General features: G+C 49.3%; 2 protein-coding genes across 2 annotated transcripts in view; both read right to left on the bottom strand.

Moving 5' to 3' along the window:
* Positions 1-9,955, bottom strand: part of GABBR1 (gamma-aminobutyric acid type B receptor subunit 1) — a 167,482-nt gene extending 157,527 nt beyond the window's left edge. The window contains 1 exon segment of the mRNA XM_028719950.2: positions 9,470-9,955. The gene's annotated coding sequence lies outside the window, so the exon portion shown is untranslated.
* Positions 1-19,652, bottom strand: part of LOC114592123 (kyphoscoliosis peptidase-like) — a 201,021-nt gene that overhangs the window by 6,145 nt on the left and 175,224 nt on the right. The window lies entirely within an intron of this gene.

The following is a 19,652-nucleotide window of genomic DNA, read 5'->3' as shown; positions in this document are numbered from 1 at the left end:
TTTCATTCCGCCTCACCACTATGAGCTGAATAAAGTGCATGTAATCCACTCTAGACTCTGAGTATATTTCACTCTCCCACCACACACACACACACACACACACAGAGAGAGAGAGAGAGAGAGAGAGAGAGAGAGAGAGAGAGACAGAGACAGAGACATTTGCCTCAATATGACTAGCTTTACAGTTACTTGCACTGATTTTTACTCAACATTTTGTTGCCTCTAGAACCTTCCTGCTGCTGTGATTGTATTCATTTTACTGCCGCTGTCAATTTTATTGCCTTCTTTTATTATGGTTCGTTGGCGGGTGCTTGTTCTAAATTACTTTCCAAGTCACTTTGGGCTCCCAAATGAAAAACAACAACAGGATAACAAATAACAAGCATACACAAATGTCTGGCTCTTGTCCTATGACCATTGAGTTCGCTCATGAGCATTTGGGGGAGGGACCTCATCACAAACAATTGTGAAGAAAACCAAGGTTCATCTTGTCTCCTTGATCACTGCTCCCTACATCCATACTGACATTTGCAGCAAATGCTAAAAGGTTGGTGAGGCTGGCCTTCTTTTTCCAAAAGCCATGCTGATCCTTCATCAGCAAGGCTTGTTTATCTATAATTCTAGCTTACCCAGGGAAAGGCATTAAGTTGACAGGCTTGTAATTTTCTAGCTTTGCCCTTGCTACGCTGTTAAAAATTGATGTTATGTAGGCTACCTTCCAATTGTCTGTTAAGGAGGCTGATTACAGCGGCAAGTTGCAGGCTGTTGTTGGTAGATCAATAATTTCACGTTTTAGCTCCTACAGAACTCTGGAGCGCTCTTCACTGCGCGCACACACACACCCCTACAACTATATAATCAAGGCTATGTTAAAAATTGTCAGGGTGGACTTCGTGCTGAACCCTATTCCAAGGCCATCTATGCCTCTGACAGATAAACAATTCATCACGTATGCAGCCTTCCTCCATTTTCATTCTCTCCTGTCTTCCTTTATGTCTGAAATCTTCCGCAACACCAACCGGATGACCGTTCAAAACAATATTCGGAACTTTCCTGCAACCTGAAATGTAGCCGCTTGTTTCCCTTTCTTTACGGCAAGGAAGCAACTTCTATGGTACAATCTGCCACACACATGAAATAAGCCCCAGCAAGGGGCAGGGTGGCCAAATGCTCTTTAACATCGGGCAAACTCCTGCTGCGGTTATTATTACAGCAAGGGCTGCGGCGTGGCGACAAAGATCAGCAGAACAAAAGGAAAACGACACAGAACAAAATACAAAGGGCCAGAAAGGTTTCGGCTGGAAATGTCTTCATCAGGAGCAGAAAAGGTATCTGACTCCATGCTAAGGGAGAGTGCCAGACAAGAATCAGGGGTCAGTGCTGGTGGGCACCTACCCCGGCCAACACCCCAGAAAGCGCCTGACCTGGCCGTTCCTCCTTGCTGGTGTTACTACCTGTCCCACTGTCCTCCTAATTTTGTGGTGGAGGAGCTCAGGGCCCGGGGCCACATGCAGCCCTCAGTGGTAGACCTTAGGAGAGCCAGTGTGGTGTAGTGGTTAAGAGCGGTGGACTTGTAATCTGGTGAACCGGGTTTGATTCCCCGCTCCTCCACATGCAGCTGCTGGGTGACCTTGGGCCAGTCACACTTCTCTGAAGTCTCTCAGCCTCACTCACCTCACAGAGTGTTTGTTGTGGGGGAGGAAGGGAAAGGAGAATGTTAGCCGCTTTGAGACTCCTTCGGGTAGTGATAAAGCGGGATATCAAATCCACACTCTTCTTCTTCTTAGGCTCTCAAATTTCAGCAGTGCCCTATGCAACACTGAAATTTGGAGCTCCGCTCCACAGCATTGTTCCATAGCACGGTGCCCGGCGCAACCGCACTGGTCACACTACCCTAAAACCACCTCTGTGGCCCTCCAGACCTCTCTTTCTGGCCCTTGACATCTTTACAGGCTATCCCCCCTCTCCCTCAGCCACACCACTCACTAGCCTTGCCTCGCACCTTGAGTATTTTTGCCTGGCTGGGGCGCAAACTCTGGTAGTGCCTTTTGCTTGTCTGAAGGACAGAAAGGGATGGTAGAAACTTGTCCAGTGCACAAAGGTCAAATGTGCAGCCCTTGCTCCGCCCACTTTGGCCCCACCCACCACTGACATATGGCCCCTGGGAAGCTTGTGTGGGAGGGAATGTGGTCCCTGGGCTGAAAAGGGTTCGTATCCCAGGTTTATGTAATTGGTAAAAGGAAATGTGCCCCCTTAGGTGTGGTGTGAGGGCACTGAGAGCAGCCAGAGAAGAGGCAGCACAACAGAGGCAACCCAGTCTCCACCAGCTTAACTTCTGAAAGGTGGGGAAATCAGAGAATGGCCTCCAAGGACTTAATATCCAGGTAGCTTCATGCAGGAGAAGTCAGCTCTTGAGAGATCTACCTGGGTCACCCCTACTAAGGCCTAAGTGTGTTGAATGTGCCCTGACTAATGATCATTAGTTCACATTGTCAGGGTGACCACACCCCAGTCCCCTTTCGTCATTCCAGCCTGTTTTAGGTAGATGGGAATATGAGGCGATGGTGGGCTGTAGCTCAGTGGTTGAGCACATGCTTTGATCCCAGGTTCAAGCCCTAGCAGTTCTAGGTAAGGCTGGGGAAACTTATCTTGTCAGAAACCGTTGAAAGCCACTGCCAATCGGTGTCAACAGTAGTTAGATGGACCAATAGTCGGAAACTGTTGTAAAGCCTACACACAGCTGTTGGTTTTCTTCTAACCATGGTTCCCTGTGTCTGCTTTTATAAAGCAATCTCCCATGTCCCTACACACAGCTGTTGGTTTTCTTCTAACCATGGTTCCCTGTGTCTGCTTTTATAAAGCAATCTCCCATGTCCCTACACACAGCTGTTGGCTTTCTTCTAACCATGGTTCCCTGTGTCTGCTTTTATAAAACAATCTTCCATGTCCCTACACACAGCTGTTGATTTTCTTCTAACCATGGTTCCCTGTGCCTGCTTTTATAAAGCAATCTCCCATGTCCCTACACACAGCTGTTGGTTTCTTCTAACCATGGTTCCTTGTGTCTGCTTTTATAAAGCAATCTCCCATGTCCCTACACACAGCTGCTGATTTTCTTCTAACCATGGTTCCCTGTGCCTGCTTTTATAAAGCAATCTCCCATGTCCCTACACACAGCTGCTGGTTTTCTTCTAACCATGGTTCCCTGTGTCTGCTTTTATAAAGCAATCTCCCATGTCCCTACACACAGCTGCTGATTTTCTTCTAACCATGGTTCCCTGTGCCTGCTTTTATAAAGCAATCTCCCATGTCTCTACACACAGCTGTTTATTTTCTTCTAACCATGGTTCCCTGTGTCTGCTTTTATAAAGCAATCTCCCATGTCCCTACACACAGCTGTTGGCTTTCTTCTAACCATGGTTCCCTGTGTCTGGTTTTAGAAAGCAATCTCCCATGTCCCTACAAACAGTTGTTGGTTTTCTTCTAACCATGGTTCCCTGTGTCTGCTTTTAGGAGGCAATGGAAGATGACCTGGTCAATCCTTTTCTTAATGCCGGTGTTTTGTGAGATACACACAAACTCACACACACAGCAAGGGCTTTCACACAACTGCCTGAGAATCTCCACATGTTGACTTGTGAAACAGATTTTCGGAGTTGGGAAAAAAGATACATAAGGGAGACTTCCCCTTCAGAAGCAGGAATTACAGGCTGGAACATGGCTCCAGCCCGAAACAGTCTATGCAGCAACATAAAACTTTAGAATCGAAATGTTGTCATGACTTATTTGCACAAATCTAAGCATTGCTATTGTGGGACGCGGGTGGCGCTGTGGGTTAAAGCCTCAGTGCCTAGGACTTGCCGATCGAAAGGTCGGCGGTTCGAATCCCCGTGGCAGGGTGCGCTCCCGTCGTTCGGTCCCAGCACCTGCCAACCTAGCAGTTCGAAAGCACCTTTGGGTGCAAGTAGATAAATAGGGACCGCTTACCAGCGGGAAGGTAAACGGCGTTCCATGTGCTGCGCTGGCTCGCCAGATGCAGCTTGTCACGCTGGCCACGTGACCCGGAAGTGTCTGCGGACAGCGCTGGCTCCCGGCCTATAGAGTGAGATGAGCGCACAACCCTAGAGTCTGTCAAGACTGGCCCGTACAGGCAGGGGTACCTTTACCTTTACCTTTAAGCATTGCTATTATTGTGAGGTAACAATATTCACTCGTTGCGCCTAAATGGAATCAATAAAAAGTCCAATGATATAAAGGGAGGGAAAACTAAATATGTTTTGACAGTCTAGCTGCAGCTTTAAAATCCAGTACAGCACATTTCCATTCTTCATATTTTTCAGTGCAAGGCCAATATTTCTCCAGTGTAATTTACTCAAACTTCACCTCTGCCATGAATTCACTGTATTATCTTATGACAACCAGCATCCCCCACTTTCCCCCTAAACACCTCCAGTTTAGTGATAGTACTGGCCTACCTTACAAGTTTGTTGTAACAAATACTGAAATAATGTAAGTGAAGCATACTCTGCATACACACCATACATTTGTAGCACATTTGAAGCACATGGATTCCTCCAAAGACTTCTAGGAACTGTAGCTTATTAAGGGTGCTGGGAATTATAGCTCCATGAAGGGTAAACTAAAGTTCTCAGAATTCTTGGGAGGGGAAGAATGTGCTTCAGATGTATGGTGTCTACGCAGCATACGTTTCACTTACATTATTTCACTGTTCATTACAACAAACCTGTGAGGTCGGGCCAGTTTTAAAACTCAAAAATGCTATAAGGTGATAACAACAATGGTATTATATAATATTATAATTGTCTAACAACAACAACAAGAAGAAAAGCGACTTTGTGCCACACATTTCAATTACAGAGCTGCGTTCAAAAGAGTACATTATATTGGGATCAAACTATGAGATTGTCCATGACTACCAGTGGGAGTTCTAGACATGGAGGTGCCAGAATTCATATATCTTTTATGGGCTGGAACTGGAATAGTACAGAACAAGAGGAGAGGAGAGGAAAGCTGTGGAACATAGGGAGAAACCACAGAAGCTGAGGAAGAGGAGGACCCACCCTTCCAAAAAAATCCTGTCACGTGTCTGTGTGTGGCATGTGGGATATAATAATGGGGTTATAAAATTCTGCCCTGTGAGGAGAAAGCGGGCAGAGAGAGAACCTTTTTTCTTCCTCCTTCTTATCGTTAGAACTGGCAGTCAATTCAGGAGAGACCAAAACAAACAAACAACAACATTTATCCACACAACACAAAATGAACTGATGGAACTCACTGCCACAAGATGTGACTATGGCGTCTGGGCTCAATTTCCTCTGAAAGGGAGAATTGGTCAGTATGTCTCTGGATACCAGATAGCCGGAGCAACCTCAGGGGAGGAACGTGGCTCACACAGTAAACCATGAGTAGGCAAACTAAGGCCCAGGGGCCGGATCCGGCCCAATCACCTTCTAAATCCAGCCTGCAGACGGTCCAGGAATCAGCGTGTTTTTACATGAGTAGAATGTGTCCTTTTATTTAAAATGCATCTCTGCGTTATTTGTGGGGCGTAGGAATTCATTCTTTTTCCAAAATATAGTCCGGCCCCCCACAAGGTCTGAGGGACCGGCCCTCTGCTGAAAAAGTTTTCTGACCCCTGCGGCGTAAACCCATGGGAACATTTGCCTGGCAACAAGTCACTGAGTGGATGGGCTCTTCTTCCATTGTTGGGCCTGAGTTTGGCCTGACTGAGATTAGAGAGCGGTTTACATGTTGGAATTGTCAGAGTTGCGGGGAACTGCTATGTATGTGTTTGTGTGTTTGTGCGTGTGTGCACGCACGCACGCAGGATGCACAAAGCTGTCAGAGGGGCCTTCTCCCCCACAGGTGCTCTGTCTCCTGACCCCAGCGGCGTAATTAACCCAGGCATTAATAAAAGCTGACAACAACCGCTAAGCCGGTTGCCTAGCTACGCACTCTGCCACAGGGCCTGGGCACACAGGCAGGCCTCACAACAGGCTCCTCCCAGCTGCACCTCTGCCGCTTCCCTTCCGGCACCTTCTTGGGTCCCGCAGCACTCCACGCGCAGGGCAAGCAACGCTTGGCGAAGGCACCGCGGCTCCTGAAGCCAGGGCGCGAAACGCCACCAAAGGTTTCAGCAAGACGCTGCTGGAGGCAAGCTCTCGCAGCAAATCTCCAGCTGCCCAGTTTAGGCACTGCTGGAAGGAAGCTCAGAGCGGTGCCCTGGCCCTCCTCCTCCTCCTCTTTCCCCTTCTCCACAGCGCCATCCTGGCCACTGTCAGTTCCTTACCCTTGAAGCCCCAAGAGACAGAAATGATCAGGGCTGAGCCCTGGGAAACATCCGCTCCCGGAATCTATTTAGAGACCGGAGGAATCAGCACTTTGCCAGGAAACAAATAAATGCAATCAAAGAGCTTCTCTGTTACTTCTGCCACCTTGGTTCGTTCAGCCATTAATATTAATCAGGCTGCTGTCCCACTTTTCTGCGTGCAAAGTGCTTTACAGTCCTCGGCGCATTTATCCTCGTAAGAGCCGTCCTGGGAGGCAGGCAGGAGTGACAATGTTTTGCATTTAACCTAGCACTTCAGATCTGGAGGGTTTTTTAAAAATAATTTTTATCCATGTATTTTGCATGCGATCTAACCCAAAATAGTCCATGCCACCACAACATAGAATCAAGATATTGTCCCTACTTATACACACAAAGCTAACAGTAATAAGTTACTAGGTAACACCTGGCCTGCATGCTATGCTTATAATTAATTGCATTTTACATTGCGAAGCTTTCCCCCCCTTTTTTTTACCTTTGAAGGTGATAAAAAATTACTAACTTAAATTACTAACTAATATGGGACAGGGGGAGAGATCCACCTCATCAAATGATTTTTTTTTTGAGGTTGCTTACTAATAAAAATAGCAACAATGATGTTGTCTTGGCTAGCTTTCCAAGAACTATACATGGTGGGCAAACGTGATTAGCATTATCCCCATATTACAGACTCAGGGATTTAAGACTGAAAGACCAGTTTAGCGAGCTCACGGCTGAGGTGACCTTTGAGTGAGGGGTTGCCTGGCTCAAGTCTCATACGCTTTACCACTTTTCAGATGAAACCTCAACCCAGTGGGGAAACTAGTGAATCATACCTGCATATCCAAACATCCCAAAGGAAATATGCATTTTGAAGGCAACCATGATAGTCTTGTTACAAGCAAAGGCAAGGAAGGGTTTTTTGGCACCTTAAAAAAAACAAAAAACCTAGTTGTTGCGGCACGCATGTTCGTGTGTGAGAGTTCACCTCTTCAAATGCCTGGAGTGCTATCCTCAAACGATAGACGCACACAAATAAATCCACAGATACATTCCACACTGATAATACGCTTCATGTACCTAGCAAAGTGGACTCTAGTCCATGAAAGTTTATGCCGTCCAAAATCTGCACAACAAAACTCCATTGAATTTAATCTCCGTTCAGTGTACCTGGTCTGGGGCTATCGGTCAGTACCCACCTATCCCAGGTTGGCATTGACCCCTCGTTCCCCATCCACGGTCTCCATTGTGCTTGCGACCTGCCCTGAAGTGCGGGCCGTTTGTCTTCATGTGACACTTCGATGTGGGATGCAGCCACCCCTGAGTGAATGCTTGCTCAGCTCTGCTGAGCAGCCTCTAGTCAGTGCCCAGAAGCATGCTTGCAGCTGCCTGGAGGGCTAAGATGTACGATAGCCACGGTTTCCTAAACACAGGCAGAATCAAGGGGGAACTCTTGGCCACAGTGACTCAAGGGAGGAGTGTGTGCGTGCGAACGCGTACGTGCAGTTTTGAAGGGGTGTGTGGGAAAGCGCTTGGCACAAGGAAGAACGTGGTTGTGGGCAGAAGAAGCACAGGAGTCAAGGGTGAGATGAAGACCATCTGGTCCAACTCCTGCCCTAAGATATCATGGGTGGCCTTCAAGATGCCGTGGGACTCCAGCTCCCTTCAGCCCCTGTCAACATGGCCAATGGCCAGGGATGATGGGAATCCAAATAACATTGGGACGGCCACAGGTTAGCAACCTCCGCTGACCCCCATGCAGACATAAACTCCCTCTTTTCCCAGATTTGACGGCTCTGCTGCAAGGCAAAGGGCCCTAGTGCCAGAATTGTCTACTCTACCCTCAGGGAATCATAGAACTGTAGTTAGAAGGGACCCCAAGGGTCATCTAGTCCAACCCCCCTCAACACAGGGATCTCAGCTAAAGCATCCATGACAGATGACCATCCAGCCTGTCCTAGAATCATAGAGGGGCCGCGAGGGGCATCTAGTCCAACTCCCTGCAATGATGCAATGAATAATGACAGCAACAGAGAGAGCCAGTGTGGTGTAATGGTTAGAGCGTCAGAACTAGGACCTGGGTTCAAATCCCCCCTCAGCCATGCACGGAACTCCCTGAGCGACCTTGGGCCAGTCACAGTCTCTCCACCCGGTCTACCTCACAGGGTTGTTGTGAGGGGGGAAATGGGGAGGGAGCAAACCACGTACACCAACCTTGAGCCCCTTTGGAGGAAAGGTGGGATATGAATGCAATAAATAAATAACTGGTAGTAAAAGACCGCTACAATAAATTGCTCGAGCCAAGGGCTTTTAAAAAAAAAGAAGAAGAAAAGATTTCTCTGGGTTTATAGGGAGTAATAACTCATTTGGCCAACACACCGTGTGGGTGGCTAGCACCCTGCAAGTACGCAGGGAGGAAGGGAGGGAGAAGGTGAGGCATGTCCAGACAGGAATGTAGGGTAGAGCAGGGTTGTGAGTGATGGAGGGAGCAGAGGAGCGCATCAGAACCAGCTAGGCCTTAATGTCCCCCCATTGCTGCCCTCCCTAGAGATGCAGGCCTCCTCCTTACCCCTCTGCACTCCCCCTCCCCCTCCGCTCTGCAAATGCCAAGTGAAACAGGACTAGTGAGAGCCCCTGATTAAGCTGTCTCCCTGGCCTAGCTCTGGGGACAGGCGTAAATCAAGCAGGCTGGCACTAGGCATAAATCCAAGCCTTGCTACAAAGCACCCGCTCTGTAAATCGCTGCCCTGCCCACAGGGGATGGCCCTGGCGCATGGCCACCTGGGCAGCAACGCCGCCTGGTGCCCTGAGCTTCCCAGAAGACCAGAAATCCCCCCCCCTCCATCAAGCAACACACACACACACATAAACAGACTTGCCCTCCCCTCCTGCTCTCTCCCTATGCCCCCTGCCTAGAGTCCATTGCCCAACCTTCTCCATCAATTACCCCAGGACAACCTGTTCCCGATTGCCACAGCGCTGAGTGCCAGTGGAGGAAGGTGTTGAGGGGGGGAACAATAGGCAAGAATCGGGGAAGAGCTTTTGCCTCCATAACCACCACCACCACCAGTACTACTGCCGCCACCCTCGGCTCCCGCCCTCCCCCCTCCACGGTAGGCCAAAAAGCAACTGAATCCTTACCTGGGGCGCTGTCCGCGGTAGCCGATTTTCCAGGCGAGGGCGAAGGAGGCGCCCGAAGAGGCGGCTCTCTGGTAGAGAGGTGGGCAGAGTCCCCTTGGTGATGGAGAGCGAGCGATCCGAGGAGAAGCCAGATCCCAGTCAGCGAGGGGTTCCCAGCGGCGGCTGAGCCATCCCAGAGGCTGAGCGAGCCGGCGGCAGCGGCGGCGGAGAGACCGACGCACGGGCGGGCGGATGCGGGAGGTTGTGGAGAGAGAGGGACAGCCCTCTTGGTGATGGAGGGATCCCAGCTGGGAGAGGAAGCAATCTCGCCTGGCAGCGCGGGCGTGTTGGTGATCTGGGGGGGGGGGGAGTAGGCAGGACGGCGGTCTTGGTAGATCCCAGCGCTGGATCCTAACAGATCCAAGACATGAGGAGGAAAGGTGGTGGTGGTAGTAGTGGCGGTAGTGGCTGGGATCTCCCCGAGCAGCAGCTGGGGACCCGGAGCAGCGACCGCGCAAAGCCGAGAGCGGGAGGGGGAGGGTGCCCGGTGCCGGGAAAGGAAAGGAATGGGAGGGGAGGGGAGGGGCCGCTCTGTCCGTCTCAGCCCGCCTCCCCCGCCCGCTTGGGCGGCTGTCGCTGCTTTCTCCGGAGGAGGATGGATAAAAGGATGATGATGATGGAGGCTGGGAGGGGCCTGTGAGAGAGGGAGAGAGAATGAGAAAATGTGTGTGTGTGCTTGCGCGCCCGCCTGTATCCCTAAATCAATGGGCAAAGGGAGGAGGGTCTTTATTTCTCGGGGGGGGGGTCTGTCCGGGCAGGACTTTGGGGCAGATGTCCAGGATCCCGCGCAGAGGAATGATCAGGAGGAGGCTCCCCCACCCACTCCAAAAATGCACGCGTGGGACTGCCTTACCCGCATTTGGGGGAAAGCGAAGTAGCGCACGGCTACAGAGGGGGCGGTCCCGATCAAGTGCAGAGTCAACACCTCTCTCACACACACGCGACACCCCTTAATTCCACAGCCTCGAATTGCACCCGTGGAGACGGCCCACGGGTGGCCAGGGAAGTGTCAAAGCGGCGGCAGCAGCAGCAGAGCGCGCAGCCTGCAGGCGGCGGGAGCTGTCCAGGGTGCTGAACTGCCGAAGGGCGGCCCGGGCGTGCGAGGGAGGGAGAAGCGGGAAGCGCGAAGAGTTGTGGCTGAAAGGGTCTCATGCTTGCGAGGTGAGCCGGTTGGTTAGCTGGCTGGCTGGGTGGCTCATGGGTGGCGTGAAAGCGCGACCGAAGAAGCGCGGAGCCGCGCCTGGCGCCTCCCCGCGATACCAGGGGTTGTATGAGCGCTTTCACGCGGGAGGCAAAACGTGGATCTGGCGTGGAGACTCGAGTTATCTCCGAGGGGCGATTTCCAGGAAGACACGTTTCCCATGTTGTGAGACTGCGCGCAGGAAGGCAAATGTAAACAGAAAGGAGTCTTTATGGGAAGGGTGGTACGTTCACACACACACACACACACACACACACACACACACACAATGTGACGCTGAGAACACCTTGGAAACTGGAACTCGAGTCTCGACACTTGTGAATGCGGATTAAGGGGGACACCAGTAAGTGCTGGAGAATTCCTGCTTTAAAATGGAGCGCTCGTTCTATTTAGTGTAGGCTTTACTGCCAAATGACAGAACAGCAGAGAGTTTGCGAGAGCTCTTCTTTCAGCACCGCTTCTGCAGTTATTTGTGCTTTTTCTTTCTTTCTTTTTTTAAATGATATTTATTCAAAGTTTCATCAATACATAAAAAAATCCCCAACCCTAACCCAAAAAAAGAAGAAAGAAAAAAGAAAAAAAAAAGAAAATTATTTGTGCTTTTTCTGAAATGGTGCCCACTTTGGGGGGTTCCTGCACTAGGAAAGACCATCCAGTCTCTTCCTCCAACCTTTCTTTCTCTCGGGTTAATAATTTTTATTTTTATTTTGAATGGGGCTGTGCTGCTTCCAGATGGTTGGTGTGGTATGTGTGTTTTAAATCTCTCGGGGTGATGGCTTTTTCTTTATTTCAGCAAACTCGGAATACTGCTTAATCACAGCCCCCTCTCAGCAGAGCACAGGAGAATGTGTTAAAAAGCAATTAAAAATCAAATTATAAAATTATAAAATCAGAATTCAATTAAAAAGCCTGCCGGAATTTTAAAAACAAAGTCTTTGGCAAGTGCCAGAAGTTCAATAGGGAGAGGACATCAGCTGGAGCAAATAAAATTGGATATGAGCCATGCATCTGAGCTGTGGGGGGGGCCACTAACACTGACTCCCCCAAAGTGATTAATAATAATAATAATAATAATAATAATAATAATAATAATAATAATTTATTATTTGTACTCCGCCCATCTGGCTGGGTTTCCCCAGCCACTCTGGGCGGCTTCCAACAAAGATGAAAAATAAACTAAAATGTCACATATTAAAAACTTCCCTGAACAGGGCTGCCTTCAGATGTCTTCTGAATGTCAGGTAGTTGTTTATCGCTTTGACATCTGATGGGAGGGCATTCCACAGGGCGGGCGCCACTACCGAGAAGGCCCTCTGTCTGGTTCCCTGTAACTTGGCCTCTCGCAGTGAGGGAACTGCCAGAAGGCCCTCGGAACTGGACCTAAGTGTCCGGGCAGAACGATGGGGGAGGAGACGCTCCTTCAGATATACTGGACCAAGGCCATTTAGGGCTTTAAAGGTCAGCACCAACACTTGGAATTGTGCTCGGAAACGTACTGGGAGCCAATGTAGGTCTTTCAATGTAGGTGTTATATGGTCTCGGCGGCCGCTCCCAGTCACCAGTCTAGCTGCCGCATTGAGCATGGATAGAAGGGATCAGGCGGTCTCTGAGGTATTCTGGACATTATTATTATTATTTATTAAATTTTTATATCACATTTTGTTCTAATATCACAACATAAAAATACAAAACAGAGTACATAATAATAATAATAATAATAATAATAATAATAATAATAATAATAATAATGCCAATAACTCCCCTCCCATAAACACATTTAAAAGGCTATAGAATGTTTAATTAGCCAAAGGCCTGGTTAAAGAGAAATGTTTTCCCCTCACAGCTCAAGATATGGAATGAAGGTACCAGGCGAACCTTCCTGGGGAGAGCATTCCACAAACAGGGAGCCACTACAGAAAAGGCTTGCTCTTGTATTGCCACCACCTGGACCACTCATGGAGGAGCTCCTCAGATGATGCTTGCAGGGTCCAAGTCGGTTCATATGGGGAAAGGCGGTCCTTGAGGTATTGCAGTCCTGAGCTGTTTAAGGCTTTATAGGTCCAAACCAGCACTTTGAATTGGGCCTGGAAACTAACTGGCAGCCAGTGCAGTCGAGCCAGGATCAGTGCAATCTTGCCAAACCATTTTGCCCCAGTGAGCAACCTGGCTGCCGAATTCTGCACCAGCTGAAGTTTCCAAACCGTCTCCAGAGGCAGCCCCACAGATAACATGTTGCGGTAATCTAACCCTTGAAGTTAGAAACTTGAACCTGGCGCAGTAGTGTATGAGCAGTCACTGCAAGCGTTTGAGCACTGAAGTTATGAGCAAGCAGTAGTCTGTCCCCATCAACAGTCGAGCCGCAGCATATTGCACCAGCTGGAGCCTCTGCACCAGGGACAAGGGGAACTGAGGTTACCAGTGCATCCAGTTTATCCCTGTCCAAGAACAGCCACAGCTGGCATACCAAGCCATAGCTTGTAAAAGACAAAGATACATCCTCAAACTCTGATGCTTTTACGCTGTTTTGGATTGCCACATTCAGTGTTATTTTGTCCTCATGTCCGAGTACAGTGGTACCTTTGGTTAAGAACTTAATTCGTTCTGGAGGTCCGTTCTTAACCTGAAACTGTTCTTAACCTGAGGTACCACTTTAGCTAATGGGGCCTCCCCCTGCTGACGCCACACGATTTCTGTTCTCATCCTGAATCAAAGTTCTTAACCCGAGGTACTATTTCTGGGTTAGCGGAGTCTGTAACCTGAAGCGTCTGTAACCTGAAGGGTCTGTAACCAGAGGTACCACGGTATGACTAAAAGAGGTGCTATGCAATGAATTTTTAAAAATGCACCACTACTGATGTACCTCTGCTCAAAATTGTGGGTGTAAAAGGATGCCTCGGCCAAGGTGTGTGTGTGTGTGTTCAGGCAGACTTTGTGTGATGGTATGTGGAGGTGTTGCGATGCGAACACCTCCATGTGTGTGACTGGATGTGTGCCAGCACCAATTTCATTCTATCTATTTCTCTCTCTCTCTCTCTCTCTCTCTCTCTCTCTCTCTCTCTCTCTCACACACACACACACACACACACACAAACAGTCACCACCCTTCAGAACAGTGTGTGCTTACGGAATTAAAAGTGCAGGTCCACAAAGAAAATTGAATAGATGCAGATTTTCACAGCCAAAGAGCAACAGTCACCATCTACCTGCATCTAACGGTGATGTATCTGCCTGTGGAAGTGTGTGTGCCAGTTATTTGCGGCCGTGCATGCTCTTCCACGATCGTGCCTTGGAGGGATGTCTCAGAGAATGCACAGCATCGCCTTATTCTGTCAACATAGGTCTGGGGTGTTGGTGTCTCAAGGCTGCGCGACAGTGTGACTCCACACCTGCCTGTTGTGCAAGCTGCTGGCTTTGTTTCTTGCCGAGTTGTGAGCTCTGGTTCTGCACGCGTTTGTGACGTGCGGGTAAAGCTACCTGCTATTTGTGTGAGGTTCCCTTAGCCTGTGTGCAACTCACTGGCAACTTCTCCTCTGTGCGCCATTTGTTGTTGTTGTTGTTGTTTAGCTGTTTAGTCGTGTCCGACTCTTCGTGACCCCATGGACCAGAGCACGCCAGGCACTCCTGTCTTCCACTACCTCCCGCAGTTTGGTCAAACTCATGCTGGTAGCTTCGAGAACACTGTCCAACCATCTAGTCCTCTGTCGTCCCCTTCTCCTTGTGCCCTCCATCTTTTCCAACATCAGGGTCTTTTCCAGGGAGTCTTCTCTTCTCGTGAGGTGGCCAAAGTATTGGAGCCTCAGCTTCACGATCTGTCCTTCCAGTGAGCACTCAGGGCTGATTTCCCTAAGAATGGAGAGGTTTGATCTTCTTGCAGTCCATGGGACTCTCAAGAGTCTCCTCCAGCACCATAATTCAAAAGCATCAATTCTTCAGCAATCAGCCTTCTTTATGGTCCAGCTCTCACTTCCATAGATCACTACTGGGAAAACCATAGCTTTAACTATACGGACCTTTGTTGACAAGATGATGTCTCTGCTTTTTAAGATGCTGTCTAGGTTTGTCATCGGGTTTCTCCCAAGAAGCAGGCGTCTTTTAATTTCGTGGCTGCTGTCACCATCTGCAGTGATCATGGAGCCCAAGAAAGTAAAATCTCTCACTGCCTCCATTTCTATTTCTATTTGGCAGGAGGTATTTCGAGCGCAGGCACATTGACAAAAATCGGAGTGCTGGGAAACTGTATGCAACAAACACACACATAGAGATATAAATAATAATCCCTGTCCCCACATCCCTTCCTTCTCCCACTTTGCCTTTCCCAAGGATGCCCTGGCAGAACCTCCTTGACGCAACCTATAAGCTTTGGGGGCTGCTAGTATGCTCTCCTTCCCTACTTCCCACAACAACGCAAAGAGTGCCACAACCCCATTCATCTTTCCCATCTGCCTGTCCTTCCTCTGGGATTCCCCTCCCTCCACCCTCAAAGGATTAGGCAGATTATGGGATTATCTGCTATTGGCAGCTCTGGGCACTGCAGAACAGAGACCCAATAGGACTCATTAGCCAACCCTCTGCCCCAATTTGCAAGAGGCCTGGAAGGATGACGCCACATCTCAAAAGAAGGCCTTGGGAACCTCAGGCCGAATGTGGCCCTTGGAAGCCTCCCCAGGGCCACACCCCTCGCTGGCTCTGCTTCGCACAAGGAGGACTTTCCCTGGTTGGAATGTGTCCTTGAAACCTGCTAATGCCTCTTGCCTTATCTAGAAGAGGGAAGAGTGTCAAAATTAGCCGGCCTTATAAAGGCAACGTTTATTGCTCCGCCCAAATTGCCTCTGACCCCGCCCACACCTGTCATGTGACCCTCAGAAGGTTGCCTAGATTCTAGAAGGGAATGTTGCCCTTGGGCTGAATAAAGGTACCCCACTGAGTGGCCGCTGTTAGTTTGCACTTCAGTTTTAAAATCACCAGGTGACCTGGGGCCAGTCCCCAATTCTCAGCCTAAAGGTTGCAGTCCTAAATATTACAAGAGCACAGTTCTTGGGGCCTCAGGTGCCGTACTGGACTACAACTCCCATCATTCCTAAGCCTGGGTTAAGGTGGGTGGGAATGATGGGAGTCAGAATCCAACAGTGTCTGGGGAACCAAGGTTCAAGAGCACTCGAAACACCGTTTAACTCCATATATATATATATATATATATATATATATTAAGCATACATAGGATTATGGATGCAGGCGACTGACCCATGAACCAGGAAGCTCAAATTGCATCTTCACTGCATAAACTGAGCCTATTTATTGGAGAGCAAGCGACGTTGAACATAGTGGGACGGGCTTTTTCTGAGTAAACATACGCCTTATAGTGCCATGAGGGTAATAATAATAATAATAATAATAATTTATTTATATCCCGCCCTCCCCAGCCAAGACCGGGCTCAGGGCGGCTAACACCAGATATAAAAACAATTGATTGAAATACAACTTAAAAAACAAGATTAAAATACAACATTAAAACATTAAAATGCAGCCTCATTTCAGTGGAAACTCAAATCAAAAACTTTTTTGGAGATGAAAACGTCAAGTCTTCACCAAAGCTAACTATCCAGACTGGTCCTACATGGGCCAGAAAAAAGCCAGGGAAGTCCCTAAATAGGAGTTCCATCTCAGAAGGAGAAAGGAAAAAAGAAAGAGGGGGAGGGGATCAGGTTGATTCCAAGCCAAAGGCCAGGTGGAACAACTCTGTCTTACAGGCCCTGCGGAAAGAAATCAGATCCTGCAGGTCTCATGAGGCAGAGTGTTCCACCAGGCCGGAGCCAGTACACATTCCCTCTACCTCGGCTCCTGATCTGCAGCTCCGAGGGAGTGGTGCTGACCTTCCTTGAAGGATGAAAGCGTTAAAGCAAGATAGTGGGTGTGAAGTGCTTTGAACACTTTGATGACACTATATTATATATTTATTTAGTGCATGGATTTGCCCCCCTTTTCCTCTATGGAACTCCGAGTGGTGAACATGATTCTCTCTCCCCCCCCCCCAAACCATTTCATCCTCACAACAACCCTGTGAGGTAGGTTAGGCTGAGAGACAATGACTGGCCCAAAGTCGCCCAGTGTTATGTACTGAGTTGAATAGGATTCAGAATGCAGCAGTCTGATTGGTCCTAGAACAATAGGATCCAGAATGCAGCAGTCTGATTGGTCCACAGGAGCCACCCAATCCACCTCCAGGTGGAAGTGAATCCGCTACCTGATTGTCCTACAGGAGAATCCTGGAATTAGCCAATCACGTGGGACCCATTGTGTAAATAATGAATACAGTGGTACCTCGGGTTACATACGCTTCAGGTTACATATGCTTCAGGTTACAGACTCAGCTAACCCAGAAATAGTACCTCAGGTTAAAAACTTTGCTTCAGGATGAGAACAGAAATCGTGCTCTGGCGGCGTGGCAGCAGCAGGAGGCCCCATTAGCTAAAGTGGTGCTTCAGGTTAAGAACAGTTTCAGATTAAGTACGGACCTCCAGAACGAATTAAGTACTTAACCCGAGGTACCACTGTATAAGGCAGACATTCTGGGGGAAACTTCCATTCCTCCTCACCACTATGAGCTGAATAAAGAGCATGAAATCGACTCTCAACTCCGAGTATATTTCACCCAGCTTCATGGTTGAGTGGGGATTCAAACCCAGCCCTTCCCTGTCACAGCCAGGAGCTCTAACCACTACACCCCACTGCCTCTGTGCAAGAGTAACAGCAACCCCTGAGGCATGGGGGGGAGCACCATTTGGAGTGGTTGCAGGATCTGCCCTCTACCCCAGGCGACCCCTGTGTCTGCAGTGGGAAGCAGATTTTGCTGTCGCTGCAAGCGGGTCTCCGATTTCAGTGCAGTGGCAGAAATTCACGAGATCCCTATCTGTCTGCCTCTTGGATCTAGGGACTTTGAGGGGAGCAGAGGTTTGTTGTTGCAGCCACTCCTAGGTCCCCCATCTCCAGCGAGAAAGGTCAAAAGAGCAACAGCCTGTTCGTTCATCTCCAGAGCTGCCCCGGAGGTTGCAGGAGGCTTTGGGCAAGGCAGGGTTAAAGCGCCAACCTCTCGCTCCCCGCTGAGCCCTGATTCAGCATCTAGAGCTCCTGGAGTGCTTTGATCAACAAACAGCCAGTGCTTCTGATCCCACACAGCAGGCAGGGACAAGGAAGCAGATGGAGGGACGCAGATGCGCAGCCCTTGGAACCGGCTGAGGCACAGGCCCTGCTGGCATCCGCTACTGCAGAACCTCCCCCTGGCATCCTGGCCCTTGCCCTATGAGAGCTACGGGGCTTCATCCAAGCCTGCATTCTGCCCTGAACACAGCACACTCTGAAAGTTCCAGCCCAACAGCCAGAAACCTCACCGAATCCTGAAATGTAAAAAAGCCACGCTGGCTAGGAAACAGCGTCTCATCCAAGGGACTTTTTTTTACTCGAGGGCCACTTTTGTTTCTTGACAAGCTTCCGAGGGCCACATGCCAGGGGTGGGCAAAAGTGGGAGGCTGGGACTCACCCTGGTTCAGTAAGTGCCACACTTTTTAACAACAGCGAAAAAGAGGTGCCAGTACTGCGTGCCCTTGTGTGGGTGGGGCGCGGGTGGTGCTGTGGTCTAAACCACTGAGCCTCTTGGGCTTGCTGATCAGAGGGTCGGCAGTTCGAATCCCTGTGACGGGGTGAGTTCCCATCGCTCTGTCACAGCTCCTGCAAACCTAGCAGTTCAAAAGCATGCCAGTGCAAGTAGATAAATAGGTCCGGCGGGAAGGTAAACGGCGTTTCTATGAGCTCTGGTTTCCGTCACTGTGTCGTGTTGTGCCAGAAGCGGTTTAGTCATGCAGGTCACATGACCCGGAAAGCTGTCTGTGGACAAACGCCGGCTCCCTCGGCCTAAAGTGAGACGAGCACCGCATCCCATAGTCAAGTCTGACTGGACTTAACCATCCAGGGGTCCTTTACCTACCCTTGAAAAAAGCACTACACCCACACACAGGCTGGGACTCTCAATGGCGCCCCTCTGGAGGCCTCACCTAGGGCAAAAAACCTGGCTAGCCACACCTACCCTCCATAATAATAATAATAATAATAATAATAATAAATTTTTATTTATACCCCACCCTTCCTGGTTCAGAAAACCGGGCTCAGGGCGGCTAACAACAAATTTAAAACAGTTAACTGATGCAACAAAAACAGCATAAAATACAGTATAAAACACGAATAACAATAAATTCAGAATTCAAAAATCAATTTAGGGGGGAAATCCATCCAATAAACATTAGATGATCACCAGGGCTAGCTGGCTAAATTAGTCCTATTTGGGCCAGCGAGGAGACCAGGGGAGAATTAGCTGTGGGATCCCAGAGCGGGTAATCTTCATAAAAAGGCTCTGCTATGAGAAACAGGAGGGCCGTGGGTGGCGCTGTGGGTTAAACCACAGAGCCTAGGACTTGCCAACCAGAAGGTCGGCGGTTCAAATCCCCGCGACGGGGTGAGCTCCGTTGTTTGGTCCCTGCTCCTGCCCACCTAGCAGTTCCGAAGCACGTCAAAGTGCAAGTAGATAAATAGGTACCACTCCGGCGGGAAGGTAAACAACATTTCCGTGCACTGCTCTGGTTCGCCAGAAGCGGCTTAGTCATGCTGGCCACATGACCCGGAAGCTGTACACCAGCTCCCTCGGCCAGTAAAGCGAGATGAGCGCTGCAACCCCAGAGTCGGCCACAACTGGACCTAATGGTCAGGGGTCCCTTTACCTTTATGAGAAACAGGATGAGGAGAAAACAGGCCTCTGGCCTGATCCAGCACAGCTCTTTTTCCATCCTTGTTGTGACACCACACAGGTGGCTGACTAGATGCTCACAAGTTGAACCTGAGTACAACAGGGCCATAGCACAGTGCTAGTGCGGCTGCAGATAGTCTTGGGTTCAGTCG

The sequence above is a fragment of the Podarcis muralis genome, chromosome 2 (genome assembly GCF_964188315.1).
Source record: "Podarcis muralis chromosome 2, rPodMur119.hap1.1, whole genome shotgun sequence".
Lineage (NCBI taxonomy): Eukaryota > Metazoa > Chordata > Lepidosauria > Squamata > Lacertidae > Podarcis > Podarcis muralis.
The sequence above is the reverse complement of the archived record's forward strand: the minus strand, read 5'-3'. Positions and strand labels throughout refer to the sequence as shown.